Here is a 16,547-nt window from a genome sequence, read left to right as displayed (position 1 = left end):
CCTGTCTAAGTTTGAGAATGGCATAAAAATTAGGTGCTCTGGCTTTCCAGGAACCACAGGAACCATTTCAAAGGGGTTTTATGGCTTGAATGTGATTCTCAGCACCCCATTAAATTTGTAGGAGAGTCAGTCTGGTGAGTAAAGGAGAGCTGACCTGGCAGAAGAGGCATCCCAACTTCCCCCAGAGCACTCTAGAGGGAAATGGCCAAGCCCCCAAAACTAAGTGTTCTCAGCTCCGGTGATGACCAGCCTTTTGGTTAAAGGCCATAGGAGCTCTCTGGCATGGCACTACATCAGAACAGAGACTGAGCAACAGAGAACTGTAGAGAGAGTAGGTTCACTCACCAGAGTAGAGGAATAGTGTGGACATGGATGTAAAAGTTAGCAATGGTATTGGTGAAGTCTTGCATGGTGTCTCAAGGCAGTTCGGTTCACGGAAAAGGGGTAGTTAGGAAAGTCTAACATTTCCAATTCAAAAACCCCCTCTGAGTCATGGCACCATATGTAAGGTATATTAAAAAGGTAAGTTTCATTAGGTAGCCGATGAAGAGAACACCACGTGCTATTCAGGCAGGAGAAAAAGTTTAGTTATGGAACTGCTGCCCCCACTGTGGTGGAGAGGAATGGCTGAAAAAGGAAGGGGCAACCGACTCCTGGGCCAGGACTTATTTAGGCCAGGGACAGGAAGAAGTGTGACCAGGTGAACGAAAGGTGTGGCCCCACTGGATCTAGATATGATCTCGGGGTCTGGGACCCTCCTAAGGTCAGATGGGAGGCATGTGACCAGAGGTGGCTCAGGATGTGAGCTAGCAGGACGGGAAGGTGACTGCTTCCAGGTCTGCCAGTTACCTAGGTAACAAATACTGGGAGGAAACTTAGCCAAGAGGTAAGTATGTGTTCCTGTGCAGACCTTACAGTTAAATCCTCTGAGAATATGAAATAAGCAGGGATCAGTCAATAAACTCATGGGTCCATTCAAAATGTATGGTGGAAAACAGTTAAGAACTTAAAAACAAAGAAAAATAATCTACAATGGGAATTTCACAATTTTATCAAGTACTAATATATGATGAATCTTGAAAAAATATATATTTGGGGATGAACAGAATAGCAATTAATTCACCCCCCACAAAAAAAAGACCAAAAGGTTAAAAGAGATTTAAACACACACACACACACACACACACACACACACACACACACACACCACAGACACCTAAAGTAAAAATTATGAAAGAAAAAAATAGAAAACAATTTTTAATTAAAAAAAGATATGTAGAAAAAAGAGTTCTTTTTTTTTTTTTTTGGCTTGGGAGGATCTTGTATCTCCCCTGTGTCTGTAACCAGCCCATTGGTGGAGTCTCTGGTTTTCTTATGGTGTTTGGTTTTCCTGTGGCTTGATTGGTTTCTTGTCAGTTTGTATTAGCAGGCAGAAAGACACTCTGTCTTACCCAGGACTCCTTGATCCTGCTCCAAGGCTAGTTCAGTGGGAGGGGAATCTGCTTTGAGTATCAAAAAAGAGGGAGATATGGCTGTTTCCGCTAGGTTGAAGTTGCTGTGATGAGGCTAAGTTTTGAGTAAGGTTGAGGTATCATCAATCAGTAGCTTTTCCCTGAAGCTCTAGCTACTAAGACACTCACAGAGCCCAGCCAGGAACCATTCAGGATTTGTTTACTAAGTTTCAATTGTTTTTCTTTTACACCTTATGCTTCTAGGTCTGCTGCCTAGCCTACAGTGGGGTAGGACAACCTCTGGTTCTGTTTACCCAGTGAAGAAATCACTCCTCTGGGGGCAGAGAAGCCTCTTGGGGAGGGGCAACTTTCCTCTGGGTGGAGCTGAGCCAGGCAGGTCAGGTTCCTGGTCTATTGAATAGCTCCTGTTGTTTTTTTTCAAAGAACTGAGTTGGAGCTAGTTGCTTGGGCCAGGCGCTTTGTCAGAATCAAAGATAGAGTTCTTCTCTGGTGGTGGTAAGGGGTTACATTCCCCCCACTGCTCTGGGAGGAGTGAGGATGTCTTGGGTGTACTCATGCCAGCCTCTTGGTTTCCTGGCTGTTTATGGTCTGTGATCAGCATGATGAAGATTTCTGCTCCTTCTCAGTTCTTGCTGGTGGCAAGTAGAATCTGCTTGCTCACCACAACTGTCACTTTTGTCTATGGTCTGTGATCAGCATGATGAAGATTTCTGCTCCTTGTCAGTTCTTGCTGGTGGTGAGTAGAATCTGCTTGCTCACCACATCTGTCACTTTTGTCCTGGGCTCTCTCTCTTTTGATATGGTGGCAGTGGCAGCATCCACTGCCTCGGACACTGGCAAGTGCTTAGATCTGTCTCAATAAAGCTGCCTGGATTCTACTTGTGATTCTCTAGTCTAGGACTGCTCACTGGTAAACTGAAACTGCTTTCTATGTGAGAGCTTGTTTAGCCTTCAGCTTCTCCTCCGCCATCTTCCTCTAGACTCAAATTTTTTTATTTTGTAATATCATGAATATTGAATTTTTTATAATCTCTTATATGACCTACTGTTGGTTCAACAATAGGTTGTTCAGCCTCCATGGGTAACAGGATTTTTTTTGGTCGCTTTTGGTATTGAATTCTAATTTTATTCTCTTGTGATCTAAGAGAACACAGAATTCAGAATGTTTCTGAATTTGGACAAGTTTGCTTTGTTACCCAAAATGTGGTCTATTTTGGAGAATGTTCCATGTGCTGCTGAGAAGAATGTGTATTCTGATGCTAGTGGGTGAAATATTCAGTAGATGTCTGTTAAGTCTAGTTGATCTATGTAGTTGTTTATGTCTAAGGTTTCTCTGTTGAGTTTTTTCTGGGTTGACCTATCCAGCAGGGATAGTGGTATGTTAATAACCCCAACATGTAAAGTCTTTTGATCAATGTGTGATTTTAAGGAAAAAAGTGTTTCTTGGGTAAATTTGGGTTTTCTGTTATTTGGTGAATATATATTTAGAATTATAATATCCTCTTGAAGGAAAGATCCCTTGATTAGTATGTAATGATCTTCTTTATCTCTTCTCACTAATTTTATTTTGAAGTCTCTTTTATCTGATTGCAACTATTGCCTGTTTATGGGTTCTGTTTGCTTGATAGATTTTATTCCAGCCTTTTATTTTCAGAATGTTTGTGTGTGTGTGTGTGTGTGTGTGTGTGTGTGTGTGTGTGTGTGTGCTGTGTCTCTTGAAGGCAGCAGATAGGAGGATCTTGCTTTTTAATCCAACTAGACAGTCTGTCACTTAATTTTGATATTTAAGTCCATTAATATTGACAGTTAGTGAAAGCAGGGGTTATACTGTGGGGGAGGGACATACAAAGCAACAAAGAAGTAATCTCATAAATGTGTTAGAAACAATCGCATGAAAGAAAAAAACATTTAAATACATATCTTAGGGTTCATTTCCCTAACATCACCTTATCTGACCATTTGATGTCGGTATAATTTGTGGAGGGGAAGGGGAAAACAAATCGTCTAAATAGGGATACAGGTGGACCTATTGCAACAATGAGATGTACAAGTTGTTATATCGAAAAAGAACTTTACAACTTTGGTTCAGGGAGGAGAGGGGGGGAGGATTGGATGGGGGGGGGGGGGAGAGAATGGGAAGGGATGGAAAGGGGAAACAAAGGAGGAGGCTACAATGCTTGATAAGAAATGTACTCATTATCTTGCCCATGTAATTGTAAGCCCTCTGTACAGTATTTTCACAATAAAAAAAAATATTGAGTGTTAGAACTGAGAGGTGTTTGGTAGTTCCTGCCATGTTATCCACCCTCTTAGGGTTTGTTACAACTGGGTTCTTCCTATGCTTCCTGTATTTTCTGTTTGGGGGCTGTTTCTTTGTCTTTGTTGTGGTCTTGTTGGTTTTCTATGTGTAGAGCATCTTTAAGTATCTTTTGTAGGGATGGTTTGCTGGAGATAAATTGTTTCAGTTTCTCGTTGCTGTGGAAGGTTTTTATTTGACCTTCCATTATGAAGGAGAGTTTATATGCATACATTCTTCTTGGTTGATAGTTGTTTTTCTTTAGGGAGTAGAATACATCATTCCAGGCTCTTCTTGCTTTAATTGTCTCTGCTTAGAAATCTGAGGTTATTCTGATTGGTTTTCCTTTATAGGTGTTTGTTCTTTATACTTGATAGCTTTAAGGATCCTTTCTTTGGTCTGAATTGATACTGTGCAGGATATAATGAGATGATGGTCTATTTGGGGTTCTAAAAGCTTCTTGTATCTGAATAGGCTTATCATTTTGCATGTTTGTGAAGTTCTCTGCTGGGATCCTGTTAAATAAATTTCCTAGACCATTAACTTCTGTCTCTAGGTGCTCCTCTACACCCATTATCCTCAGATTAGGCCTTCTGATGGTGTATTCTATATATTGCATAGATCTATAATATTTCTTGGCTTTGTCTTGAAGAGTGTTCTGTTCTTGTCTATAATATCTAGGCTTTCTTCAATCCCAGAGATTTGATCTTCTGCATGATCTAACCTATTGTCAATACTATCTACTTTAGATTTTAATTCTTTTCCTTCTAATTGGTCAGCTTCGATGGCTTCAAATTCTTTGTTGGAGATTTGTTTTAGATCTTGTATGGACTCTTTCACTTAATTTTGTTTTCGGTGTTCATTCTCAAATCCTTAATTGAATGGCTATAGTTTCATTAGACTCCCTATTCTTCTGTTGGGGTTCATTCAGCAATCCCTTTGTGGCCTCCCTGGATTCCTCTAATTGTCTGTTGTGGATTCTATGAGTGCCTCCATTAATCTTTGTCTATTCTCTTCCATCTTACACAATTCCTCTATTAATTGTTCATTAACCTCACACTCATGAAATTCTTGTATTAATCTTTGGTTAGCCTCATCACACTCATTCATTTCCCTATCACACTCACAGCCTTTGCAGGCTTTCAATCTTTTCATTCAGCATGTTTGCCAGTAATATTTGTAGAGCATTTTGGGAACTCTGAGTTATTCATTGCTCTGTTTCCTGATTGTCAGGAGCAACAGTTGAAATACTTGGACTTGCCATTTTTCTTGTCTTTCTGCTTGTTCTGCCCATTTGGGTATGATAGCCAAACAGATTTCATGCTATAAGGCAAACATCAACCAGTACAAATACAATCTAGTTCAACAGATGCAACAGCCAGGTATCAATGGACCAAGAAAAATCAAGGAAGGGGCCAGCAGTCCCCTTAATTAATAGGTTTAGGGAGAATTTTGAGGAGAAAATAAGATTGGAGGAATGTAGGGAGAGAAAGTGAGAGAGTGATTCATAGAAAGGACAGGGAGAGCAGGAAAGGAGAAGAGAGAAAAAATAAAACATAAAAAATAAAGCATTTAAAATGAAACACAAAAAATATATATAAGTATAAAGAAATAATTCTACAATTAATGGAGTTACGGCTGGGAGTTTGTGTATTGAGTAATCAATATCTGAATTATGTGTGCACAAAATGAAGGACAAGGTCTCATAATTGAAGACAGGTATATATCTGCAGATGAATAGAACAGCAATTAAGTAAGGCAAAAAAAAAAAAAAACCTAAAAGGACCAAAAGGGAAAAGAGAATATTTTAAACAAACCTAAAATAAAAATGAAAAAAATAGACAGAGTTTAAAAAAAATTAGGTAGAATAAAATTCTTCTAATTTTTTTCTTGGGGGGGCGATCTTGTGTCTCTCCTGTGTCTATAACCATTCTCTTGGTGGTGGATTCTCTGGTTTGTTTGTGATGTTTGGTTGTCCTGTGGCTTGCTTTGTTTCTTAAATCAGTTTATTTGAGCAGGCTGAAGGAAGCCCTGCCTTACCCAGGAGTTTATGTCCTTCCTTGCAGGCTGGTTCAGTAGGAGGGCAATCTATTTTGAGTATCGAGTTGCTGTGACAGGTGTTAGATTGTAGGTAGGGCTATGGTCTGTCAGCAATCAGTAGCTTTACCCTGATAGGCTAGCTCCTAAGGGACTCAAGTAGCCCAACCTGGACCCAATCTAAGATTCATCTGTAACAAGTTTCCAATTGGTGTAGGGCTGGAGTTGTTTCCTGTGTAGCAGCTAGGTAAGGTAGCCTCTGGCTCTGTTTACCCCCTATGGAGAGTCTGCCCACCCATGGGGAGCTGCCTCTGCCTGGGAGGGGCAACTCTCCCCAGGGGTGGAGCAGAGCCTTGCCACATGTGGAATTATTTTGACCTGTTGAATGGCTCCTATTGTCTTCTTCCCAGGCATGAGTTACACTGGCTGCTCTAGCTAGGTCTGTGTCAATATCAAAGATGGAGTTTTTATCCAGTGGTAGGGGAAGGGCTACCTTCACACCTCTGCTTCCTGTGATGTCTTGGGTGTACTCACAGCTTTCCTTTGGTTTCCAGGCTGTCAATGTCTACAGTCTGCTACTGTCTGTGGCAGACAAAATGAATATTTCTGCTCCTTATTGATTCTTACTGGCAGTGAGTAGGCATCTCTGGAGCCTTTGTCCCGGGCTCTGTCTGTTGACATATGGTGAGCAGCAGCAGACGCATCCACTGCTGCCATCTTGGACCAGGAGTGCTTGAATCTGTGTCCTTAACTAAACTACCTGAGTTTTTCCTCTCGGTCCAAACTCTCTGCACTATGATAACACACTTGGTGTGTCTCTCTAGCTTTAGATTTTCCACTGGAATACTAATACTGGTTTCTACTGGAGAGCTTGCTTAACCCCCAGTCTCTCTTCCTCCATTTTCTTCTAACTACTTTTACTCTAAATATTTCTGCATGCTTTTTTGGCAAAAAATCTCTAAAATCATGAAAGCAACTCCTTTGTAATAGTCCCACAAAAAATAAAATACCTGGGAGTTAACTAATGAAGTGAAGGACCTCTATGATGAAAACTTTAAAATCCGGAAATTAAAGCAGAACATAAGAAATGGAAAAACCTCCCATGCTCCTGGATTAGGAAGTTTAATATCATGAAAATGGCAATACTGCCAAAGGCTATCTACAAATTCAATGTGATACCTATCAATATCCTAATTCATTCTTCAATAAAATAGAAGAAGCAATCCAAAAATTCATATGTAACAATAGAAGACTCCAAATAGCAAAGAAAAAAAAGTAGCAGAAAGAAAAGTACTAGGGGAATAATAATAACTGACTTCAAATTCTATTACAAAACCATAGTAATCAAAACAGCTTGATACTAGCACAAGAATAGACCCGACAACCAATGCAATATAACTGAAGACCCAGAAATGAATCCACAGACCTATAGCCACTTACTTTTCAATAAGGGGGGCAAAAATATAGAATGCAAGAAGATAGTCTCTTCAGTAAATGGTGCTGGTAAAACTAGTAAAACACCTGTAGAAGACAAAAATTACATCCTTATATATCACCCTGCACCAGAATCAATTCCAAATGGATCAAGCCTCGATGTAAAAGCAGCCACCCTGAAAATATTGTAGGAAGGAATAGGAGAAACTCTAGGGCTCCCTGGCACAGGCTGACATTTTCTTAATACAGATTCAAAAACAACAAATAAAAGAAAGGTTGGACAAATGCAATTGCATAAAACTACAGAGCTTCTGCATAGCAAAGGACATAGCTAGTAAGATCAATAAAAAACCCACAGACTGGGAGAAGATCTTCACTGGTTTTACAACAGACAAGAACATCATTTATAAAATATACTTAGAACTCAAAAAATTGTCACCCCCAAAAAATCCTCAAGGAAACAACCATTGGATTCATAAGTGGGCTAAAGACTTAAAGAGAAACTTCTGTGAAGAGGAAATAAGAATGGCCAGTAGGCACATGAAGAAATGCTCAACTTTTCTGGCCATAAAAGAAATGTAAATCAAAACAACATTGAGATACCACCTCCTCCCAGGTAGAATGGCTATAATAAAAAAAATCTAATAATGACAGATGTTGGAGGGGATGTGCTCAAAAGGGAACCCTTTTTGCATTGTTGGTGAGAATGTAATCTTGTTCAACCACTTTAGAAAGCGGTATGGAGGTTTCCCAAAAGACTCACATAGGCTCCCCTATGACCCAGCAATCTAACTTCTGGGCATTTGCCCAAGCTATCACAAACAAGGCCATATTAAAGCTACCAGCACAACTATGTTTATAGCAGCATTATTCATCATAGCTAAGATATGGAACCAACCCACATGCCCCTCAGTAGATGAGTGAATCAAGAAAATGTACATATGTACAATGGAATTCTATGCCTCTGTCAGGAAGAAAGACACCGTTCCATATTTTAGGAAATGGAAAGACTTGGGAAAAAAAATTCTATTAAGTGAAGTTACGCAATCCCAAATAAATTCAGGTCCCATGGTTTCCCTTGTTTGCAATAATTAGTAAGCATTTAGGATAATCTCATCAGATGCCCCAAAAAGCTCAGAAACCAGGGACAAATTACCAGATAAGATGATGCTTTTAAATAAACCCCAAGATATGGACACAAGAGTTTTGCCTTCATTGTTACTGTTTTAAATGTGTCATGTGATTTTATTTTGTGTTGCTGTTTTTGTTTCCTTTGTATATTCTTTCCCCTATGGCATATGCCCTGTTGTCAATGTACTTGATTTTTATACCCTGCATCTTGTATACACATATATCTAATCTGGGGAGTGGAAGGGGAATAGCGAAACTCTGAAACAAGGACACCGGACAGACCATTGCAACAAGTATACCAACAGGAAAGTATATTGGAAACGAATTTTACTATTTCGGGTGGCAGGGGAGGGGGGCGGGGGGATATATTGGGACAACAACAAGGAAGTGAAGGGGCAACCATGATCGACAAGTAATGTATTAATTGCCTTACTCATGTAACTGTAACCCCTCAGTACAACATCTTAACAATAAAATAAAATTAAAAATATTCTCTAAATTTATATCTCACTTACCAAAATGAGTACTAAAATTCTAGAAAGCTTTTTAATGTGCAAGTCACATTCAAGTTACTCCATTTTTGAAAATATGCTTTTAATAATATTATGAAAGTAACTAATGTTTTACAACAGATCACATCAAGATTAATGCTTTGAAATTAGTTGTTGAGTTTCTCAATTCTTCTTTACGCAGTAACTGGCATCCTTTCTTTTTCATTAGTTATTGAGAAGGATAAGAATTCTATTTCAAGCCGGGCACCAGTGGCTCATACCTGTAATCCTAGCTACTCAGGAGGCTGAGATCTGAGGATCGAGGTTCAAAGCCAGCCCAGGCAGGAAAACTGGCAATGGCGCTGTGGCTCAAGCAGTAGAGTGTTTGCCTTGAGCTATGCAAGGACAGCACCCAAAAGTTCAAGCCCCGGGACCAAAAAAAAATCTATTTAATATCAAGACACCAGTCTGGATTTAGCTTAGATCCTTATACATCATTAGAGTTATAACTTAATTCTTCACATTTTATTTAAATTGGAAGTTAGAGTTAGGTCTTTAGCTAAATCTGTTGATTTCTGTATTTGTTTTTTTTTTTTTTTACAAATTCTAGATTCTGTTTATATATCTTACTAGAAGCTGTATAATATTCCTAATTCACTTATTTGTTAAAAATTTTGTTTATTGGAATAAAGAGAATGCATCAATATTTCTTTCAAATGTTAGTAATATTTTTACACTTGAATTGAAAAAGTACTATATGGATTATAACTTTATTCATTTGTGTATAATTATACAAATTCCCTACCACTTTGGGGCTGCAGTTGCAGACAGCATATAACCCTATAGGTGCATCTCCAAAATCAAATTCTTTCAATTATAATCCAATGACTTTCCAAAATCATAATTTGTAATTCTTAATGTACTGTGAACAAAGACTGCAATGCGTAAGCTTGCAAAGAACATTTCAGCTCTAAACTAGGAAAAAGTCAGTACGTTAACTTAGAATCAGCTGAGATTTCAGCAACTGTATGAAACGTGTGTGTGTGTGTGTGTGTGTGTGTGTGTGTGTGTGTGTGTGTGTAGTTTCTTATGGATAGAAAGAAAACTAGAAGCTAAATTTGAGGTTGCATAGTGTTCCTCTGATTTGCTTACTCTGTGTATCTGTCCATCTCTAATGTAAACATACATACACAAATACATACATATAAAGTATAATGGTTATTGCTTAAACATTGGAAACAAATGATTAAGAATGAATTTCAGCAGGGAAGGGATGTGAAGGGAAAACAAAAGAGAAGGCTGCAATGCTTGATAAAAAATGTACTCATTATCTTGCCCATGCAATTGTAACCCCTCTGTACAGTATCTTCACAAAAAATTAAAATTAAAAAAGAAAATAATTGTATTTTCAGATATTGTAGATAACAATTAAAATGCAAAATTAAAACAAAAAAGAATGAATTTCATTCTTTACTCCAATTAATGTAAATTTCAAAATTCTTAAAAATTGTAACCTAACATGTTTTAAGTATTCCCATATTGAATATTTAATAAAGTGATGTTAAAATATTCAAACGAGAAGCAATATTATTTCCTCTCAATATAAAAATACATCAAAATTGTGTGAGAATATATTGAACACAATCAAGCATCAGTGGGTTATGCCTATAATCCTGGCTATTCAGGAAGCTGATATCAGAGGATCCCATTATAAAGGCAGCCTGGACAAAAAAGTCCATGAAACTCTTACCTCCAATTAACTTCCAAAATATTCAGAAATGGTCCTGTGGCTCAAAGTGTTAGAGCTCTAATCTTGATATAAAACAGAAAACAAAACAAAAACAAAAAGGTAACAAACAACAACAATAAAAACAAACTTAGGGACCAGCCCAGGCCCTGAGTTCTAGCCCCAGGACCAACACAAAGAAAGAAAAAGAAAAAGAGAAAAAAATGAACAGCTAAATGCTAGTTTATCTTTTGGTTTGTTATTTTCTTCTTTGGAGTTGAATAAGAGGTAGCTCTTTAAAACTGCTTTTCTTTTCCTTTCTGAAGACACATTGATGGACAGACTATGAAATGTAAATGGCTATTTGTGTTAACATTGACAATTTCCAAATTGGCATTTTCACATTCTTTTAAAAAATATTTTATTGTCAAGATGATGTACAGAGGGGTTTCAGTTACACATGTGAGCTTACAACTCTTTACATTTTACATTTACATTTACTCTTTACATATTCCATTTACAATTTGAACAAAGATTATATTTACTTGGATTTTTAAATAGTATAATTATTCTAATTTTATGAAACTTGGAGCTAAAATAATGAGATTACCATAGAAAAATTAATGTTTAAACCATTTGTATTAAATAATATTAAACCTAAATGATGAAAATATTTTGTTAGTATTTATTAATACAATGACTAGAGATACATTTTCTTTATAACTCTCACTAATTGTCATGAATTTGGTCTAAATAGTTAGTTTTCTCCTACCAAGGGTAATGGTTGCTTGTAGAAAATCTGCACTATTGAGAAGCTCATTGTCTCAGCATAGAACTACAAATCAGATACAGTCAATGTTTTGATCTTTCTGCCACAATTCTGTGTATCATTTATATGGGAACAATAACATTTACATCCCTAATGACAGAGATGTTTGCTGATTAGTATAGTATGATTATATTACACTTCATTAAAACAGTATGCAGTCAACTCAATGTCATTTGAAAAAGAGTAATTAAATTTAAGATGAAAACCTAAGTTCTAGTAAAGCTTGGAGTATATTTGGGGCTAAAATATCCAAAAAGTAAACTATGTTTGATGGCCTCAATAAGACCTACAGTCTTATTTGATGAAAAGAAAGAAATTTCCTTGAAATTAAGATCCTGAGATAATGAGCACAAACAGACTCTCAATGGATTCCTCTCTTCTATTATCAATAGAAGAGTGCCTGGTTCCACAATTATCCAAGATTTATCAAAAGTAAATGCCTCCATAAAAAAGAATGACACCGCCCCATTTGTTAAGAAATGGAAAGACTTAGAAAAAATTCATATTAATTAAAGTAAGCCAGACTGAAAGAAACATAAGTTCTATGGTTTCCCTTATTTGTAATAACTAGTATATATCTAGGATAATCTTACCAGACAAGTAGAAAAGGTCAAAAGCTAGGCACAATATAAGATGATGCTAAGTGAAATGAACCCCAAGATAGGGACACAAGAGGTTTTAACTTTGTTGCTCTTGTTTTTATTGTACTATGTGATTTTTTTTGTTTCTTTTGTGTGTTCTTCCCTCATGGTAGAACCCCTGTTTTTACTGTATTTGATTCTGGTACTCTGCATCTTTTATATACATTTTTTTTTAATTTGGAGAGGGAAAGGGAAAAAAAAACAAAATGCTGAAACAAGGATACAGGTTGACTCATTGTAATAATGAGACATACAAAATACTATGTTGAAAATGAATTTTACAACTTTGAGAGGGGAGAGGGAGGACTGGGGAAGTGGGGCAGGAAGGGATGCTAGGGGGAAAAAAGGAAGTATAACAATGCTGGACAGGAAAGGTACTCATTGCCTTACTCATGTAAGTATAACCCCTTTGTACAGTCTCTTTACAATAAAAATATATATTGAAAAAGTAAATGGCCATGTGTTTTTTATGTTCCTTGTAAATGTTCTTAAAATCTTGTGGGCAAGGAAAATTATTTTTATTGTCTTTCAAATGTATCACAATGCAGTTCCATGAATCATACACACACACACACACACACACACACACACACACACACACACACAACTGTCAAATCTGAGTATCTGACTGATTTAATGAACAAATGGATTCATTAATTTGAAGTAAATAACAAAGTAATAGAATATTTCCCTTATTTATGTGAACATACTTTAATATTCTACAAAGATCCATACTGATTTTTAATGACGAAAAGTACAATAGTAGTCTCTCTTGATACTGTTGGGTAAACTATATTTCTTGTACCTGATTTCTGGATATATGATTGTTGTCAAGGTGGTAAGATGACTTCCTACTATTGCATGAATTTAAAGTTTGTTGAAGAAATATGGAGTAAAAAGAAAGTATAAATAGAAACATATAACATCCTGTAATTACCAATGCAAATCAAACTCACATGAAAAGTATTTTTGATGAAAGTATTTTTTCTCAGTAGTGCTCTCTAGAAGATTTTTTTCTTGCCTCTTAATTATTAAAAGTTAAAAATTTCTGTAAATCTTGACAGAAGCCTCAAAGAGATTATTTTATGTAGGTTTTGTAACTTGCATCAACTATGTTATATAATGCCAAGATTTTTTCCCTAAATATATCATTTCTGGATAAAAAGCCAACAATATCATATATCACTCAGAATTTTTTTGAATAAATCTCTTTGTATCCTTCCAAATAATTCTAAAATAACCCACCCAAAATTCACTGAATATTTGACTTAATAAAATAGTCTCTTCTTAGAGGCTTTAACATTTCTAATGTTCCTATACTATACCTGACAGACACTAACAGCATCCTAGAAAGAGCACCTATCACGAAGACTTACTGCTTCTTCCCATTTGATAAGATACTCTTCTGTGGACTAGAGTTCTGGCCATTGATGTATGATATAATTACTAGTCTTACTGCCATACAATGGTCTTATAAATACATTCTCATCAATTTGTAGATTATTATAGCATCAAAAGTTACCTGAATATGAAAAGCCATCACCCATTCTGTCAAAAATGCCTTTAGGTACCACCTAAGTCTCTTACCTAAATGAGAAACTACATTTACTTGCCTGTCACTTGCACCATCCATTTGAGATCATGTAACTGGTTCTTGCCAGTGAGCTACGAACAAGTGTACAATCAGACTTGTTTAGTTAACAAATACTAGTTTTCTTCTTACGTCTCTAAACAATTATGATGCATTGGAAGGAAAAAGAATATAAAAGACATGTAATATGAGAATGTACAAATCTGATATTGTAAAGTATAGAAAATATAGTGAATAAAAACCTGTATCATGGAACTTTGTGAAATTGAATTTGCTTGTAACAAAAAAGTGTAAAATATTAGTTTTAATCTATCTATACAATAATGGTGTATTGAACACCTCTAATATATATATATATATATATATACAAAAATGTACTGAAATACATATGTACCCTTCACTTTTGGCTTATAACTTCAGGAAAGACTAATGTTAAATTTGATTTGCCTAGACAATTCTACCTGACTCTGTTAGAGTTTTAAAAATAATATTACATATTATTTCAATATTTTCTTAACTAATATTTGGACTATTTTAATCAAAGTACAGAAAATGCTTGGTGTACTCTTTTTTGAAACAATTCATTCCCTTGCCACTTCTAAATATTTGTTAAAACCCAAATTTCCAGAACAGTTCTAAATGAAAGGATATATATAAATAAATATATTTAAATTCTGTAATCAATTAATTCCTCTCTAACATCACCAAATTTGTACTTGGAAATATGGATATTTTTCATACTATAATTGTTACTTATGATAAGAGCTAAAACATTTCATAACAATTATGTAATATGATATGTAAAGTGCATATCAATAAGTGTCATATAATACAGGTTTGTATTTTGTGATGTACACAAGTTTCTTATATCAACCTCTTCTATGAACACCATACTCAACATTATACTGAACAATTACATGTCTCCACAGCTCCTTATGCACAAAACTTAAATATTGCTTAAATATTGAAACGAGACAATAACAATTACATATGCAATGTGTCCCTCTCCTCTGTGACCTATAACCAGCTAGCTTTGTACTTCTGGTTTCTCCTGTTGCTTTATATTTATGCATGCAGTGTTCTGCTCCTTAAATAAAGAGAATGTTTGCTTTTATGCTTTGTAATATGGTGGTAGTCTTTTGTAGTTTGTAATTCTTAACTATCCTAAAACACTTTTTAAAAAATTATGTTTAAGTAGTTTTATATAAGAGATGCCATTTAACAAAGTAGTTTATGAATAAAATATATTTTACTCAGTTACCCTTCCAACATTCTCATCCATCCCTCCCTACTCACCTCTTCTTTCACTCTTCTTAATTTTGTAGGATATAGATCGAAATCTTGACTGCATTTCTCCCTCTTCCCCACTTCATTTGTGGGTCTCTTTCCCCTGGCTTGACCCCCACATCTTTCAAATACCTGATTGCTGGTATTCATTTTGTAAAACTCTGACTTTGCCTTTCTAAAGAAATATACTAGGTCAGATTTCCATTGAATTTTCCATATTCCAGTGAAATTATATCTCAAGTCAGGAAACTCAGGCCTAGAGAGAAAGGAGGTATGATATCTTTTATATGTGGAAGCCAGATTTATGTTTTAAATGTACAAGCAGATAGCATGGGTGGCATGCAAATGTATACAAACACATTAACTGATATATGGTAGAGTCAAGAAAAAGAAAAACTTTTCTTTATATCATCCTACCATCTGTTGTAAATTCCCATGGCATGGTCTTCACAAGTCTCTTGGTTGTTAACATTACTTGAGCCTTTGGTTAATCCTTCAGCTATTCGGTAGGATGTTTTTAGTAGTGCTTTGTGTGCACTGCTCTCCAGTAGGTCTCTCCTTTCATGCCTGCTATAAAGGTATATGAGTGGTTGAGAAAGTCTTTGAGCATGAAGTGTGCTACTCATCATTACTCTCAAATTAATGCTACCCATATTGCTTGGCTAACAGCAAGAGGGATTCAGACTGAGAAAACCTTTAATCATACCCTGGGTCTCTTGTTAACTCACCTGTGAAATCAAAAGGAGGATTTGGTCTTCATTTTAGTACAAGGGTAAAAGGCTATATTTTAGCTTCCTATGGGTCTTTGACACTTTTTTTCAACAGTGATCTTTAAATTATAGCTTCATCCAAGCTGCTGTGAGCACAAAACATGCCCTCAAATTACAAGTCTATTTGTGCTCTTTGGCAAGTGCATTTATTAGCATTAATGTATCAATTATTTTTAATGAGTTCTTGGAACTTCTCTTTCACCAATAGTAAAGTCATTAGCTGTAATTTGCAAATGAAAACGATTACAAGGTTTCCCATGCCCCCACACAATAGTGCCTTTCATTATCTCCCCCAGAAAACCTTTACTATTTCCTCTCATTTTTGTCACTTTTTTCTCTTCAACTGTTTGCCTCACAACCTGTGGGAAGCTTAACAATGTGGCAAAATTTCTTCATTGTGCCTAAGTACTCGGCATTAATATCACTTTCTTTTCTCTAGTTTATATCTAGGTAACACAGACACACACACACACACACACACACACACACACACACACACACACTAAGAGTGCACTTTGCATTCACATCTGTTTTATATTTGAGACCAGAAAATGAAATTTTAACCTCTATCCCCTTTATTATTTTTCAGACCATAAAGTAATCATAATCTTTCCATTGAAGGAGATTTCCCACATACTTTCTTTAAAAGTGATTAATTTTAAAATGTCATTTCAATAAATTAAGAATATATTAAAAATCATTCAGGAAGTTTTTTTTTAATTTTTAATATTTTTTTATTTTATTTGTGAAAATACTGTACAGAGGGGTTACAATTGCATGGGCAGGATAATGCGTACATTTCTTACCAAGCATTGCAGCCTCCTCCTTTGTTTACCCTTCAC

General features: G+C 36.0%; 1 pseudogene; it reads right to left on the bottom strand.

Annotated features, from left to right (window-relative positions):
* Positions 1-6,522, bottom strand: part of LOC105997397 — a 60,856-nt pseudogene extending 54,334 nt beyond the window's left edge.
* Positions 6,523-16,547: the final 10,025 nt, after the last annotated feature.

This window comes from Dipodomys ordii, unplaced genomic scaffold, assembly GCF_000151885.1.
Source record: "Dipodomys ordii isolate 6190 unplaced genomic scaffold, Dord_2.0 Scaffold144, whole genome shotgun sequence".
NCBI classification, from domain to species: domain Eukaryota; kingdom Metazoa; phylum Chordata; class Mammalia; order Rodentia; family Heteromyidae; genus Dipodomys; species Dipodomys ordii.
The sequence above is the reverse complement of the archived record's forward strand: the minus strand, read 5'-3'. Positions and strand labels throughout refer to the sequence as shown.